Raw genomic sequence first — 14,971 nt, 5'->3', positions numbered from 1 at the left:
AGGTCTTCAAGCATAGAGGTTAAGAAGGAGTTAGATGTTGTTCTAAAGTGGACTTTCAGCCATGCCTTGATTGTAGTGAGCCATGCATTGATTTCCATCAGATGTTGACCAGTTTCAACACATAGGGTTAAGTAACTTATGCATTTAGGGTCACAATGGATCTTAAGAAGAAAAGTCATTTGAATTTGTTCAACTTCTCTGTTAAATGCTTGTATCCAAATTGGAATGCCGTACAATAACTGAGAAAGGGAATTATTTTATATTCTGCTCCAGACCTAACTACACATTACACAGAGACATTTGAAACTGAATCCAAACCAGCTTTCTTAAAAACAACAACAAACCACAACAACAACAACTGGAAGGGAGGAACAGGAGGGGCCCAGGGGCCCTTATACTGCCTGCTAGGTCTCTGCTACAAACTGCCCTGAAGCCTTTCTCCATGCATAGATCAAAGCACATTTATAGTCAAGACGCCGAAAAACCGGCTGGAGCAGACCTACTTGTAGCTGAGTAGCACTGGGAAAGGAAAGGGTTAAGAGAACCCTCTCCCTGCTACTTGTCTGCTCCAAGTCACCCCCCCCCCCAAATATGGCTGTTCTGGACATAAAAAGGACAGCAGGGTTTGGTTATATGTATTTGATTGCAGTGTGTAGTTAATCCTTTGGGTATTTAAAAGTTAGCTTCTTCTGCCTCTAACCTTTTGATAAACTGGAAGAAGGGCATATTCTGTAGGGTGTGCTCTGTTAAAATTTAACTATAAACAAATACATACATTTATAAGAAACAGAGTTTCTAGCTATAAAATCCATATGAGCATTAAGATATTTAGCAGTTTGTGGGCCCAGACATTCTGCACAAAACAGAATGTTAAGTGTTGCTGCATAAGTAGTTTGGGTAGATAGAAACATGTTGACTGTTACCCAAGCATCATTTGTAGGAACTGTCCCGAAATCTGATATATATATATATGGCAGATATAGAAAATTAAATATGGGGTCATGGACAGTTTATTCACATCATCCCTGTGTAATTTGGACAGGGAAATCATGAGATGGGTTTGTTTTTCAGCCTTCTGTTCTGAAAAGTAGAACTGATTCATTACTTAATCTTTGGTCACAGCTTATGTTGAAGTCATTAAATATGTCATATGGCACAGGTCAGTCTTTATTGATTACTGTTACACTGGATTGGGGTATCTGAAAATAGTATTTGCCTTAAGCTATGTCTGGCTAAAAGATGCACGCCAACATGGCTACCATGACAGTTGTGTGGAGTCAGTTGCCCTGGAGCCTAAAGAAGACAAGAGTCTTTGATTCTACAGAGCTGCTCTCAAAAGAACACCTATCACAGCCCCACCCTGCTAAAAGCTGGTGGAATGTCCAGTTACAGCCCCACCCATTGCTTTATGATTGGTTCCCTGTTGCCTAGGGTGATGACGATGCTTTATTCAATCTATACAAGGCTCCCAAGAGGAAAGGAAGTTACCACCCCTAGTGGCATGACACCTATGGCCCACTGAATCTGGGTCAAAGCAGCATCTCACACCGGGGTCTCATTGTATTACGAGCAGTGGCACCAAAGCCACAAAGAAAGAGGGAGCAACAGAAAACGACCAGGAAAACAAAGTACTGGAAAATCAGGAGTGTGTGCCCAGCTGGTTACGGGCAGAAGGCACAAACCACACAATACAGAACTAACAGCACAAGCAGTGGCTGCTGTGGAAGGAGAAACTCCTAGGGAGGGGGAAAACGAAAGTTGGAAAGGTATTTTTTTGGAAGAGGCTTCCCAATTATCTCCTGAAATGTGGAGACAGGGACGGCGGTGTTATCAGCAGCTGTCTCTGCAACTAGGATATACCAAACAATGGCCCAACATGGGAAGAAGGGACCAAAATGGTGAAAGAAGTGATCCAGGAGTGTCTCACGGTAGCCATCACGATACCAAAGTGCAGAAGCCCAAAGCTTGTCACTTTTCCGAACGGAAGAACGGTACGTTCTCTGGGAATGGTAGACCATGGAAGAAAAGGGGAGGCTATTGGAAGAAGAAAAGATCACCTAAGAAGGAGAAAGCAAAGCATTGGTGCGCAAGTCACCAGTGGAAATCCAGATGTTGTAGGATTGGGAGAAGTCACCGCCGTAATCGGAAGCGGAAGAGCCAGCGTTTGTTAGCATTTATGCATGCAGCTGTAAAGGGGAGACTGCGCCCCATGAATCTGTGTGGATGGAGGGCACCAGGAATGCGTGCCCCTAGGAACACAACACAGTTTATCATGCATCAGGTGTACCAAGACATGCGCCAGGAGGAGAAAAGGGCAGCGGCGGAAAAAGCAGCTGCTGGCGACAAAAGAGAAGAGAAATCAGAACAACAGCAATCCACCGGAGAGAATGATTGTGACATGGTATTTCCAAATGCCAGTTGCATGGCCACCGTTTCGGCTATGAGCCCACAGATAAATATTTTCATGGGAGATGAGGAAGTTGGAGAAGATGAGAGTAGTCAGAAAAACCAAATATATGAAGATATAGGTCTGGAATCTCACCTGAGTATTTCCTGTGAGCCATAAAAATACAATGACTGGACTATGCGTTTGTATTCCTCGATAGTTCAGAAGGGATCTTGATCTCCAGATTCTTAAATAAATGTATATTCTGCTCTCTCAGCTCTGTTCCGTCTTTATCTGGTGTGGTTCACATGCTTGCAGAGATGTGCAAAAGGCAAAGATACTATTCTTAAAACTCTGTGTCCTCAAAGTCAAAATTGATTCAGGAAATCATTTAAGCTTAAATCCTGATGAATATAAACTGGCCCTAAAGAAAGTTAATTATTCAAAAGTCTCATTGAAAATGAAGTGGGAGTTAAGTGTGGCCAAATTTAATTAAATTGGGGCTATTGAGTTTGATTTTGACAAAGCTTCACATGTTGTGGAAGTGTTCAGTGGGTCTTACTCCCAATGTATAAGATTGCCTCTTTTAAACCTGCTCTCAGTGACAAGTTCCAAAATGTTGGTGCCACTACCAAGAAGGCCCTGGTCCATGTTGCCACTCACTTTATTCTACATTAAATGGGTAGGTCAAACATCTGAAGAAGGTCTTCATGCGCATGAAGGTTCAAATGGGAGACAATCCAATGTCTCCCATACAAATCCAGCCCACATTCCAACTTGTAAATGTGGTATCCAGTACTGTACAGGTGTGTGCCTGTGTCTTAGTCCCTATACCACAGTAAGCTCATAGGGGGAAGAGCACACACACAGGTTGGGTGGGTATCAGCAAGGATCCTAATGGGCCTTGATCAGGAAGTTAAGAAAGTAGCCAGGTGGACTGGTACAGTTTGGTTTAACCTTCATTCAGAAACCACAGGATCTAGGAGGCCTGAATGCATGGCACCAGCTGGTTTCTCCCTCTTACCTTGGCAGTCAAGGTTCTCAATATGATCTCTGTGGACTCGCTAGGTCCCTGCCTGCATTGCACCCTTGCTTTGGGCAGAGCCTCTGCATAGCCAGTGAGTAACCTTCACTCCTGGGCTGTTAGCCTTGGTGTCTTGCCAAAGGAGTGGCAAACATCCCATTGCTAGATCACTAGGTTCCATCTGGCCTGTAGTGGCAATTGTGTGATTTGACTTCTCTGGGTCCATATGAGAGATGACAGGATTGTTCTCTCCAAATGAAAGAAGCAAGATGTCTACTACTATTAATAATAAAATACGTCAAATGTATTCCAACTTGAGCTTACTGTACAAACTCCATTAATCCAGCCTGACTCCATAAATTCAGTGCGCTCGTTCTGTCTCATTCTGTCCCCTGTCAGACTGATCACTAAATCTTTGTTTCATGGTTGGGTTGGAGAGTTTAATTCTGGAACCTGTAAGGCCAATAAATTGTAAAAAAGAATAGATCAGTGTAGAAGAGTGATATCTTTTGTATTCAGTAATGCGTCCACAAATAGAAAATCGATTCCTATTTCCTGTTTTTCATTATAGAGAAAAGATTATGGCAATCCTCAGGGTACTTACTCTAAAGCAGTCTTATTGATTGCATTCAAAAGCTCTAGTTCAGGTGTCTACTATTTCAATGGAAAAGACATTCAGAGGAGTGCTTAGGATGACAGTCTGACTTGGCGTTGAGCTGAAACGATATGTTCTGTGCGGTGCATTTTTCAGAGGATTAAAATGTAAGATGTGCTGAATGTTCCCAACACCATTACTTTCATAGGACCCCGGTAAAAGTGGGAAGGATAGTTTCAGGAGGGGAATTTAAATAATTGGGTGGAATGGGCAGGTCTTACCCTTAACAATAAGATGGGCAAAGGCTCTTCTTGTAAAATAAAAAATAGCCTCGCCACTGCTCCATATCAGAGTCCCCCCCCCCTATTTTTTCAAAGAGGGCAGAGGAGGATAACTTGACCATTTTGAAAGGACTAGTTATAGGCTTGATACAGCAATAATTAGAAAGGTGTTTGGTAAATTTTGAAATATTCCGCTAGTTTCCATGGCACTTTTGGCTATAATCCCCTTTCTGAGCCATCTACGCCAGGAGCAATTGCTACAAATGGTGGTAACAAATTCTGTATGCTAATCATACATTGTGTGAAGAAGCAATGTCTTTTCTCTGTCCTGAATTGACTGACAATCATTTTAATTGAATGACCCTGAGCTCTTATGAAAGAGGGAGAGAGAGAAAACCTCTCAACACAATTTCTCTTTTAAATAAGCTTCAATCATGGTTCCTCCTTAGCCCAGAGGCTTTAGCTTTAGTTGCCCATTTCCAGCCTTTTTTAAAGGCTTATAATATCCTTATTGAGATTTTCAGTGAAATATCAATCAAAAGTCCAAACTCCTCTTCCTGATTAGCCACCCATCATCAGGCCCATCATCATATATGTGGCTGGGGGTTTGTGTCATAACTTAATGCTTACATTGGATATAATTTGCCAGTTTTTTTGCTCCTGAAACTGCTGGGCAGCTTTGGACCCTTAAACTATTAGTGAATCTTTGAGGAGGTTGGAAGGGTTATAGGATGGAGGTGTGTGCTCAGGGCCAGCCCTACCATTAGGCAAAATGAGATGATGGCCTCAGGCAGCAGATACTGGGGGACCAGTCCCCTAGCTGTTCCTAAGCCTCCTTCCACTCCTAGTCATTCTGTCAGAGAGCAAAGCTTCAGGTGCTTTTAGGGTAGTTTAAAGGTAAAGGGACCCCTGACCATTAGGTCCAGTCGTGGCCAACTCTGGGGTTGCTGCGCTCATCTCGCTTTATTGGCTGAGGGAGCCGGCGTACAGCTTCCGGGTCATGTGGCCAGCATGACAAAGCCGCTTCTGGCAAACCAGAGCAGCGCACGGAAATGCCATTTACCTTCCCACCGGAGCGGTACCTATTTATCTACTTGCACTTTGACATGCTTTCGAACTGCTAGGTTGGCAGGAGCAGGGACCGAGCAACGGGAGCTCACCCCGTCACGGGGATTCGAACCGTTGACCTTCTGATTGCAAGTCCTAGGCTCTGAGGTTTAACCCACAGTGCCACCCGTGTCCCTTTAGGGTAGTTTAGGCCACCCTGAACTAGATTGTTGTCTCAGGTTCAGGGGGACTGACGGAGTGGCAAGCAGGGAGGCCAACAGCCAGAGCCACACCCTGGATTTGTTATAAGTAAGAAGGCAGGCAGGTGGGGGCTGGCTGAGGACAAACTGTGGTCAGTGGGGCAGTATCTCATTTGTCCTCATAGACCAGCCTCCACTGAGCAGAGGGCAGTGTCATGTCACCAGCGGCGAAGAAAGATTCAACTGGAAGTCTAGTTGAGTTTTGTATGTGGGAGGGAGTGCCATTTTATTCTTCACCTGAGAGAGCAAACCTTCTTAGGTCAACCCTGAGGGTTCTTATTATTCCCAGCAAACAGTGGCATTTTTCTTCTCTCTCTGTTTTTATTCGCTTAAATTGTTTTTGTTGTTCTGTGTGGATTGCAGTGGTGCTCCTGCTGGCTGCATTAATCTCCACCACTTGCTTGCAGGAGGTCACAAAACTACATTTTCAAAAGTGAAAGACCTGAGAAAATGCCATTGTTTGCAGCCAGCAGTAAGTGTCCCTCAAGCTGTTCTAAAACAATCTCTCTTTCTGAAAGATAAATGAAATGTCTCCTGTTTGTTGCCCATGAGTGGTGTAGCAAATTCAGAGGGTTTTTCATCCCCCTTTCAGACCTCCAGTGAGGAAACTGGTTTTAATGGTAGATTGTGTCATTCTCTTAGGAGGTCAGCAATTTCACTTGACATCCTTCAACAACTTTTATATCATATGGACCCAAGGATTTGTTGACTGTTAATTTGTCAATCAGCATAGAACTTCCTTTCATCTTCTGTATGTGACTTACTTCTTCTGACGCCCTCCCTGAATCAAGCGGTTATGTGTATCTGTACAGTACTTATCCCATTCCCATTTTATTTTGACAATCCTATGACATAGATTAGGTTAAGTGAGACAGGGACAAATCCAAGGTCACTCAAGGAGCTTCCTGGCTGAACAGGGATTCGAACCAAGATCTCCCTAGTCCTAATCTGACACTACTTCACCACACCTCGGTCTGAAACTGCATGAAAGCTTGCAGAAAGCTGGCAAATACTGAATTGTGCTGACCCATGACTGATTTCATAATAGAAATACTTATAACTTTGTTCCAAATGAATGGTCTTCTCTCCAGATTGTCTCCTGATTTTTTCTATTTACCTGGCACTCTGTGTGTGCACATGTGTATAATGAATGATCAAATGCAAAAATAATAATGTTTGTCCTTAAATTTAATTCACGAATCTTAGATGAGTGTAGTAATGATCTCTTCCACTTGGAGGCAATCTTTTCAAAGAAGAAATTAAACATTTTCAATCAGATCTTGTTATGATTGATTGGACAGATTAAATAAATAGTTCCAACCTAAGGAAGAAAGCATAAAGTATTCTCTGTATTTCAGCAAAAAAAAGTCCTGTCATTTGTCTATGGTAGGTGTTTTTTTTTAAAAAAAAACAAATTCTTGAAGTGTGTTCTGAAAACTTAAACTGTGAATTTAAAGAAGCTTCAGACTCCTTTTAGATATCTCCATGCTTAGAAGATGTTCATCATAGACTCATCCACCTAAGTAAAATAAGACAAAAGCCCAATTCTGAAGTGAATAAAACCCAGAAATGTTAAAACTAGTTGAACAGCAGAATGAATAAACCAATATACTGTATGCTGACTGTTGTCTAAAAACAGGTTCATACTGAGTACAATTTTTTCAGGAATGAATTTGGAATGAAACGGAAGGGTGATTTTCAGGGAGGAATATTTGAAGTGGTTAAGGAAGAGAGAGGAGGTTGTGCATTATGTTTACTTTAGGTATGCAGTGTGGCAAGTGCCACTGGGGGAAGCTTCCTGTTCTCCCTGTTCCTTGCCCATTGTGTGTGTGTGTGTGTGTGTGTGTGTGTGTGTGTGTGTGTCTGTGTGCGCCTGTGTGTGTGTGTCATAGCTGTCAACGTTTCCCTTTTTTTAAAGGAAATTCCCTTATTCCGAATAGGATTCCTTGCAAGAAAAGGGGAAAGTTGACACCTATGGTGTGTGTGTGTGTGTGTGTGTGTGTGTGTGTGTGAGAGTGAGAGAGAGAGAGAGAGAGAGAGAGAGAGAGAGAGAGAGAGATGTAGTTAGCCAGCTAATAAGAGCAAATGTTCTGCTAGCAGACGCCTGAGCAGAGGATATCATTTTCCACACCCAGAAAGATGCTCTACAGAGAACCAGAGGCAGCTAGCAATTGTATATTAAAACAAAGTAGCTGCTGTGGATTGGTCTGAGGGAAGTATTGTACTTTTTTTAAAAAAAAAAACATCAATAACAATAGTATTTTCCTAACTTCAATGCCTTAAATCGGATCTCTGCCAGTAGTAATTAATAACAGTCAGATAATGACTTGCAGGGACTTAAGTAAGGCAGAATGAAATATTAACATGAGTGCAAAAAATAGAATTCATGTGTTGAACAAATTATAGTGAAGAATAAAGAAAGTAAAAGTTGGAATACAATATTCAATCTCGGAAGAGTTTTTATTGTTTAAAAAAGAGAGGCATATAATGGACAAAATACACAGATCATTATTCTTCCTCCCCATATATTTTCACTTGCAGATGCCTATTTCTAATTTCTCTAACAGCTGACACCCAGTGAATCAATGAAGTTGAACTATTGCCTTTGCTATTCTTCACTTTCACAATTCCCACATTGCCTCTTAGTCACAGTGAGAGGCTGAATACATTACACACTTAATGACTCTTATTGCAGATTTTTTGTTCTGGCAGAAGAACACTTCTCCTACACTTTTTTAAAAAGCAACAGTGAATTGGGCTGGGTGGGGAGGAGGTTATATTGAAATACACTGATGATTCATCACGAATCTCTCATCTATTGCATAATTGGCCTGAAATCAGTAAGATGTCAAGTGCGAGACATTTCAAAAAGCACCTTGAAAGACCAATGAAATGCTAGAACATTCATTTTGGTTCTTGGTTGAGTAGGAGATGTGGGCATGGGTAAAAACTAGTCCATACAGTATCACCCACCTGTATTTGGTCACTGTCGTTGCTAGTCATAATACATTATAATAATAATTTAGTACTTATACCCCACCCATCTGACTGGGTTGCCCCAGCCACTCTGGGTAGCCTGAAAGATAAATCTGTTTCTCTTTAAACAGCCACCAGACTGTTGCTTTTAAAAATTCATACACATTAACTGTGCTTGGATGATCATCTTACAACTTAATCTGCCATCATATGAACAACTCTTGTGATGACATTCCCTCCTCCCTTCTCGGCCTGATCTTCAGGGAACCATAGTTTCCCATTTTGTCCAAACTTGGAAATGATAGTCATCAGGTTTGGAACAATCCAGGGCCTTAAACCAACTTCAGCTAACAGGTTGGCTTCCTGGTTTGGAAGAAACAGGAAACTATGGTTAGTAGAATACTTCCTGGATTACTGTAGCAAACTGTGGAGGGAGGAGGGAAGGATAGATGCTAGTGTAACCCACTGCTGTCTCACTTTATCAAGGCTGAAACTTATTAATCACGATGAGTTTCGTAGAAGGATACATAGTGATCAAGGTGCTGCTTTTCAAACTGAACTTCGGGAGGGTGGTGCTCTATTTTGTTATTTTATGGCACTTGTGTAAATTAGATCATTTGTGTAAAATCCTTGTGCACTGCTGTTCGACATTTGAGAGTTCTATGTTATTTGCCTCTATAGAAATCATTTGCTGTGAGTCCCTTCAGAGACCCTTAATCAAGACTTTTGGTGAATAAAAATAATCATTAAAAATAGTTACACAAGCATGGACCAAGGGCAAAGCCTCGTGCATGTTTTGATTTAATAAGCCAATATAGGACCCTCCAAAACAAGCCACAGACATATTCATATGGGAAATGGATGGATGAAACTATCTTCTCTCATTTTTACTGCTGCAAAATTGTTACATAGCCAAGCATCATGTTTCACAAAGGATATCCTTCAAAGCAAAAGAGGGGGGAATTGTTGCAAACTATTTATTAACAAGAGTTTTGAGGAAATGGTGTGAATATAGAGAGTGCATACTTTCCACTGTAGTATTTTATACTATCTGACTTTGGGGTCTGTGACTATTGTAATATATTTGAGAAAATATGTGTGCTTTCATATATGATTTAAATGCAAAATTGTCTTCCTGGCATTTGGTCTCGAATGATGATGGTGTTCTAACTCTGTTTTGCTATAAAAGGGACAGTACTGATGTGAGCTTAATTTGTAATGTAAAATACTTTCCAAGCTTGTTTTGAGGCCATGTGGATGACTGTTTACAAGACTCAACATCATGGGGTATTTTTGTCTTGGAAGACAACACTTTATATTTGATCATTGTTTTAAAACAATTCTATCAAGTTTGTTTAAAAACAATGGGTTAGTAAAATGAGGTTCCATAATCAAAACACATTTGAGGGTTCAAGATTTTGCAGGTACACTTTTCTGAAAAGGGTGGTTTCTTATTGGTGAAAGAGAGAAGATTATTTAAATGAGAAGTAATGGAAAGAAGAGGCTCAGAAGTGCAATTTAAAATTTGATTAAAATAATACGTAGTGAATGCTATTATTTCATATCTCAGTAGTTCAGCAGAGTAGATTTCCCCCCATTTCCAAAGACATTTTTAAAAAAATAAAGATTCAGATGGCTGTTTTAATCTGGTATGGAGATATGTCTTAGCAAATATCAGAAATGTTTGAATAAGCTGTACAAATATGAGAATGTGTAAGGAGATATCAACCAAGGGTAATGCAGGATAAAGTGCTAAATTTTTGAAATATGGACATGTAGTTAGGAAGGCTCAACAGAAGTGTTAACCTCCTTTGTTGACCTGCTTGCTAAAATGTGAATTCATATTCCATCAGGTAGATGCTGCTAACAAACATATTCATCAGTATAAGAAAATTGACTTCCTAATGCAAAATTGACTTTAAGTCATCAGTAGATGGCTTTTTCTTTCAGTAGACTTTGCAAAGAACATAGGAAGTTGCCATCTTCTCTGGGGGTTCCCTCAGTCTTCTGGGGGAGGAGAAGGAAAGGACATTCTATTGCAGAATGTGTTCTTCGTGCGCAATGACTTTCCTGAATTCAACCCAAAGCAAGCAGATGGGATAGGCAAAGGATAGGCTATTGGTGCAATGGGGCAGACAGATCAACCCTGATTTAGTCTGGATTGCCTCAGCGTTAAGTCAAACTATTTCCTAATTTCATGACAGTCTTAAAGATAACACTACTTATTTTGAGTCAGTTGGAGGAGATTAAGATGGAAGGCTAGGTTTACCTGCTCTTTACTCTTAACTCCTTTCTGCCAAGACAACCTGATCTGAACTGCATCAGCTATGCCCTTCAGCTGCATTTCATTTCCTCCTTCTCCCCAAACGCATGCTGCATTTTACTTTTGCAGTACAGAACATGCCAATGACATTGGAAACAAATACACTAGTAAACTAGTGCTTTTCACATGCCAAAGGGAATCTTGTCAGTGAAAAAAATGATTTTTCTGTGCATGAGTTTCCTGTCTTCTGTTTCCAAGCTACTTTCAAAAGAGTGCAGAGTTTCAAAGTTGAACCTCCAAGATCCACACATTGGATCTACAGATAAATCAAGGATCCATCTGAGATGACCAGCTTAGAAGGTCAGGTCATGGACACTGGCAGTCCATGATAGGAAAACTTTGTTCCTGCCAACATGTTGTTATTGCATGATTGTGTAGGTAGCTAATCGCCCTATGATTACCTTCATGGTTCTAAAATGACTATTTTCTCCTTTTTGGAAAGTACAACTTTAACACTAAATATAGAATTTGAGTCATTATAGGTAACAATTTTTTCCATGTGAAAGTAAATATTAGCTGATTTTTTTAAAAAAAAAACTATGTAAAAGATGCAAGAGTTTAGTTACACCAATTATTCAATTGCTTTATAATTCTCTTTCAAAAAAAAGGAAAGAAAACCATTTCCCTTAATCTTACATAAAAATGCTAATGATATCCTTATATAATTTACTCCCTATTGATAGATTAAGTTTGTATTGGATCTTAAAAGAGCACACAAGCATGAAGAATGATTATTTTCTAATAATCCACTCTAATTACAAATACTTAGCCAAGTCTGGTACTACTGAGATGGAAAGTTTTATTAAATCAGGTCTCAGCAGAGGCAATTGCTGATTACTTCAACAGAAGTATATTATTCCTTAAAACTTTTGGATCCTGCCTGGTTGGGACACTTATACTCTGATTTCCATAAATCCTAATGAACACAGATTGCTGTTGGCTTCCTTCTGTCTCTGAGCCAATTTAGTGCACCTCCAGGGGTGAAGTCAAACTGCTGTGTTAGCAGCACCAAAGTGACCTCCCCAGGTTGCAAGTCTAGACAGTGTGTGTGGAGGACCTGGGCTATCCAGACAACAAGATTCTGCTCTTAAGGTTCAGCACTTCCCTTTTGACTATATGTAGCCTGAACCACTAAAGGCCAAATGCCGGATTTCTGCATTCATAACAGCCTGTCCCTGTTTTTTGCACCACCCTCCATGCTCCTCAGGGTTCTCTTAAGAAACAGGGTCTGATCCTGAGCAATACAGTGGTAGGGATTGCAGCTGGCTTCCTGGGTCATTTCTGCTGCTTGGGTCCCAACCATCACACTTTTTAGGCCATTACTTTTGCCAGCAACTGTCCTGAACCACGGGTTACCTGATATGTCCCATGAGTGCACACGATCCCACAGCAGATATTAGCGCATAATCCGGCAGGCCAACAGATCCAAAGTCCAGTCAGGCCAAATTCCCGCCTCGGCAGCCAATCCAGGAATCAGGGCACTAGGATGTTAGTCCCACACAAGCACAGTCCCAAGGAGCTCCCGATAACATCCAAGCTTTGGTCCAACCAATGTGGGAAGTTGAGCAGACACAGCACCTCAGCTCTGCTTCCCTTGTATACCTTGCATGCTGACTGCAGCATCTGGGCTTGATGAGGCATGTGACCCTCACCTGTCCCAAGCCTACTCCAGCTGAGGAATCACACACTCCCTCCCAGAGCTAATAAGCCCCACCTGGCCAGCTAGTCAGCTGGGCTGTGGGCCTTTGCCTGCCTCAGCCTCCTAGATCATACCACACGCTGCTCCTTATGTCTCATAGACTGCCATGTTTGGGGATTTGGGCCCCTCTGGCTCTGGTCATGGGTCCTGCTGCTCTGGTTCTTGTGCACTGACTCCCATCCCCCTCACCATCCTCTGTTGCCCCATGAATACTCACTGGAATCCTCTTCCTCCTTCCTGCTTTATGACAGCCAGTTTATGACAGCAACTATTCCTTACAAAACATTTTGTAACATGAGAAAACGGACCCTTGTTGGTTGACTCCAATGTTCAGTAATTATAGGAGTTGGGAGTCCGGCAACATCTGGAACACCACAGCACAGACAACAGAAGTTAGGCTATCCCTGTCCAGATAGGGACATAGGTGGGCCACCAGCCAAAGCTGACGGAAGGCACTTATTACCACTTAGGCCACTTGAGCCTCAAAGGATGCAGGAGCACCCCAAAGCTACGTACATGCTCCTTCAGAGGGAGTGTAGCCCCATCAAAAGCAGGCAACCTCCCACCCATCTGGTCTAGGGAACCACCCACTAACAGTGCCTCCGTCTTATATGGATTGAGCTTCAGTTTGTTGGCTCTCACCCAGTCCATTACTGAGGCAAGACATTGGTCCAGCACTTCCACTGCCATACCTGCAGATGTAAAGGAGAAGTAGAGCTTTGTGTCATCAGCATGGGGGCTGGATGTGCATAATTCTTACCTCAAAAGTAGAGGGAGTTAGCTACACTTAAATCAATGTGGGTCTCCGTGTATGTTATATTATTATGATTGCAATTGTGATTTTAAGGTATTTGTATCCCACCTTTCTCCCAAACACATTGTATACGATTGCATTGTAAATGAACTGAGCCTGAGGAAGCTGGTTTCTACTGAATCAGACCACTGTTCCATCTATCTCAGTACAGTGGTACCTCGGGTTAAGTACTTAATTTGTTCCGGAGGTCTGTACTTAACCTGAAACTGTTCTTAACCTGAAGCACCACTTTAGCTAATGGGGCCTCCCTCTGCTGCCGCACCGCCGGAGCACGATTTCTGTTCTCATCCTGAAGCAAAGTTCTTAACCTGAAGCACTATTTCTGGGTTAGCGGAGTCTGTAACCTGAAGCATATGTAACCCGAGGTACCACTGTATCGTTTACACTGACTGGCAGCAGCCTTTTGTCACACAGAGGTGTTTGTTGGCTCAGTGCTTCTGAAGTTGATAATAGTGTCTACATTCACCTCACAGAGAAAGAAAACATTCCACTTGTCTATCTACATTATAAATAAAGTAATTAAAATAAGAAATGTCATCCATTTCCACATCTGCTTTATATAATGGGGTCACAGATGTCTTTCTATCATTTGGATTATTAATCTTCAAGCATGGCAGGAGAAAATGCAACATTTTCAACATTTTATGATATACTTTGCTGAAGTCATTCATGAACTGGGGTATATACAGTCATCTAAAATTCTAGGGTTTTTTCCTCTTAAACGCATCACGTTAAACTGCGAAGCACGTTGTACAATTTGTCATTATTTTTTAAAAATATAAATTTCATGTGTGTATTTTCTTATCTGGTTTGAGCAGGTACGAGAAATAAAACTGGAGGAAAATTTTAACTGTAGAGTAGGTAAAATGTGGACAGCTTTTGATGGCAGCTTATCTTGGTTCTCAGATACTCTTAAGACATTTGTTAATAGCAAATTCTCTCCCAAGAAAATGGAGGTTTCTAATGGGAGCAGAAAGAAGCCAGGGAACAGCATGAATTATGCTGACCTCCACACACAACCCCCTATTTTTACACACAAACACACAACAATTCCTATTAAAAGGATGAATGCCGCCACCACAACACCAGGTGAACACTGCACACAAGCCCTCCACTATCCTGAGAAAAACCCTTAATCCTGATTTTATTTTATTGTATTCTTTAGTAGATTTACGGAAGGAAAAACACACACCAATAAATAATTTTTAGGGAGCGGCAATATTAGATATGGACACATAATATTTTTTATTTTATTTTAAAAAATCAGGATTCCTTGTGCTGTCCTCTGCTTCGCTCCACTCCCCCTTTCTTCCTGCCCATGGCATCCGTGCTCTCTGCTTGCCCCAAATGTCTTAAGAGTATCTGAGGACCAAGAGCTAGCACATCATGTGGGGCTGTGCCTCAGTGGCAGCAGCCTCTCCTCTTCCTCGCCTGCTCTCCAGCAGCTACCATGATCTGCCCAAGGGAGGAGGCTGGTGGCAGCAGCCATGGAAAGGCCATGGCTGAGAGGCTGTAACCCCTGGGATATTGCTACAACTCAGCAGAGAGTAGGAGCTGCACTCAACC

Source organism: Podarcis muralis, chromosome 10 (genome assembly GCF_964188315.1).
Source record: "Podarcis muralis chromosome 10, rPodMur119.hap1.1, whole genome shotgun sequence".
NCBI lineage: Eukaryota > Metazoa > Chordata > Lepidosauria > Squamata > Lacertidae > Podarcis > Podarcis muralis.
The sequence above is the reverse complement of the archived record's forward strand: the minus strand, read 5'-3'. Positions refer to the sequence as shown.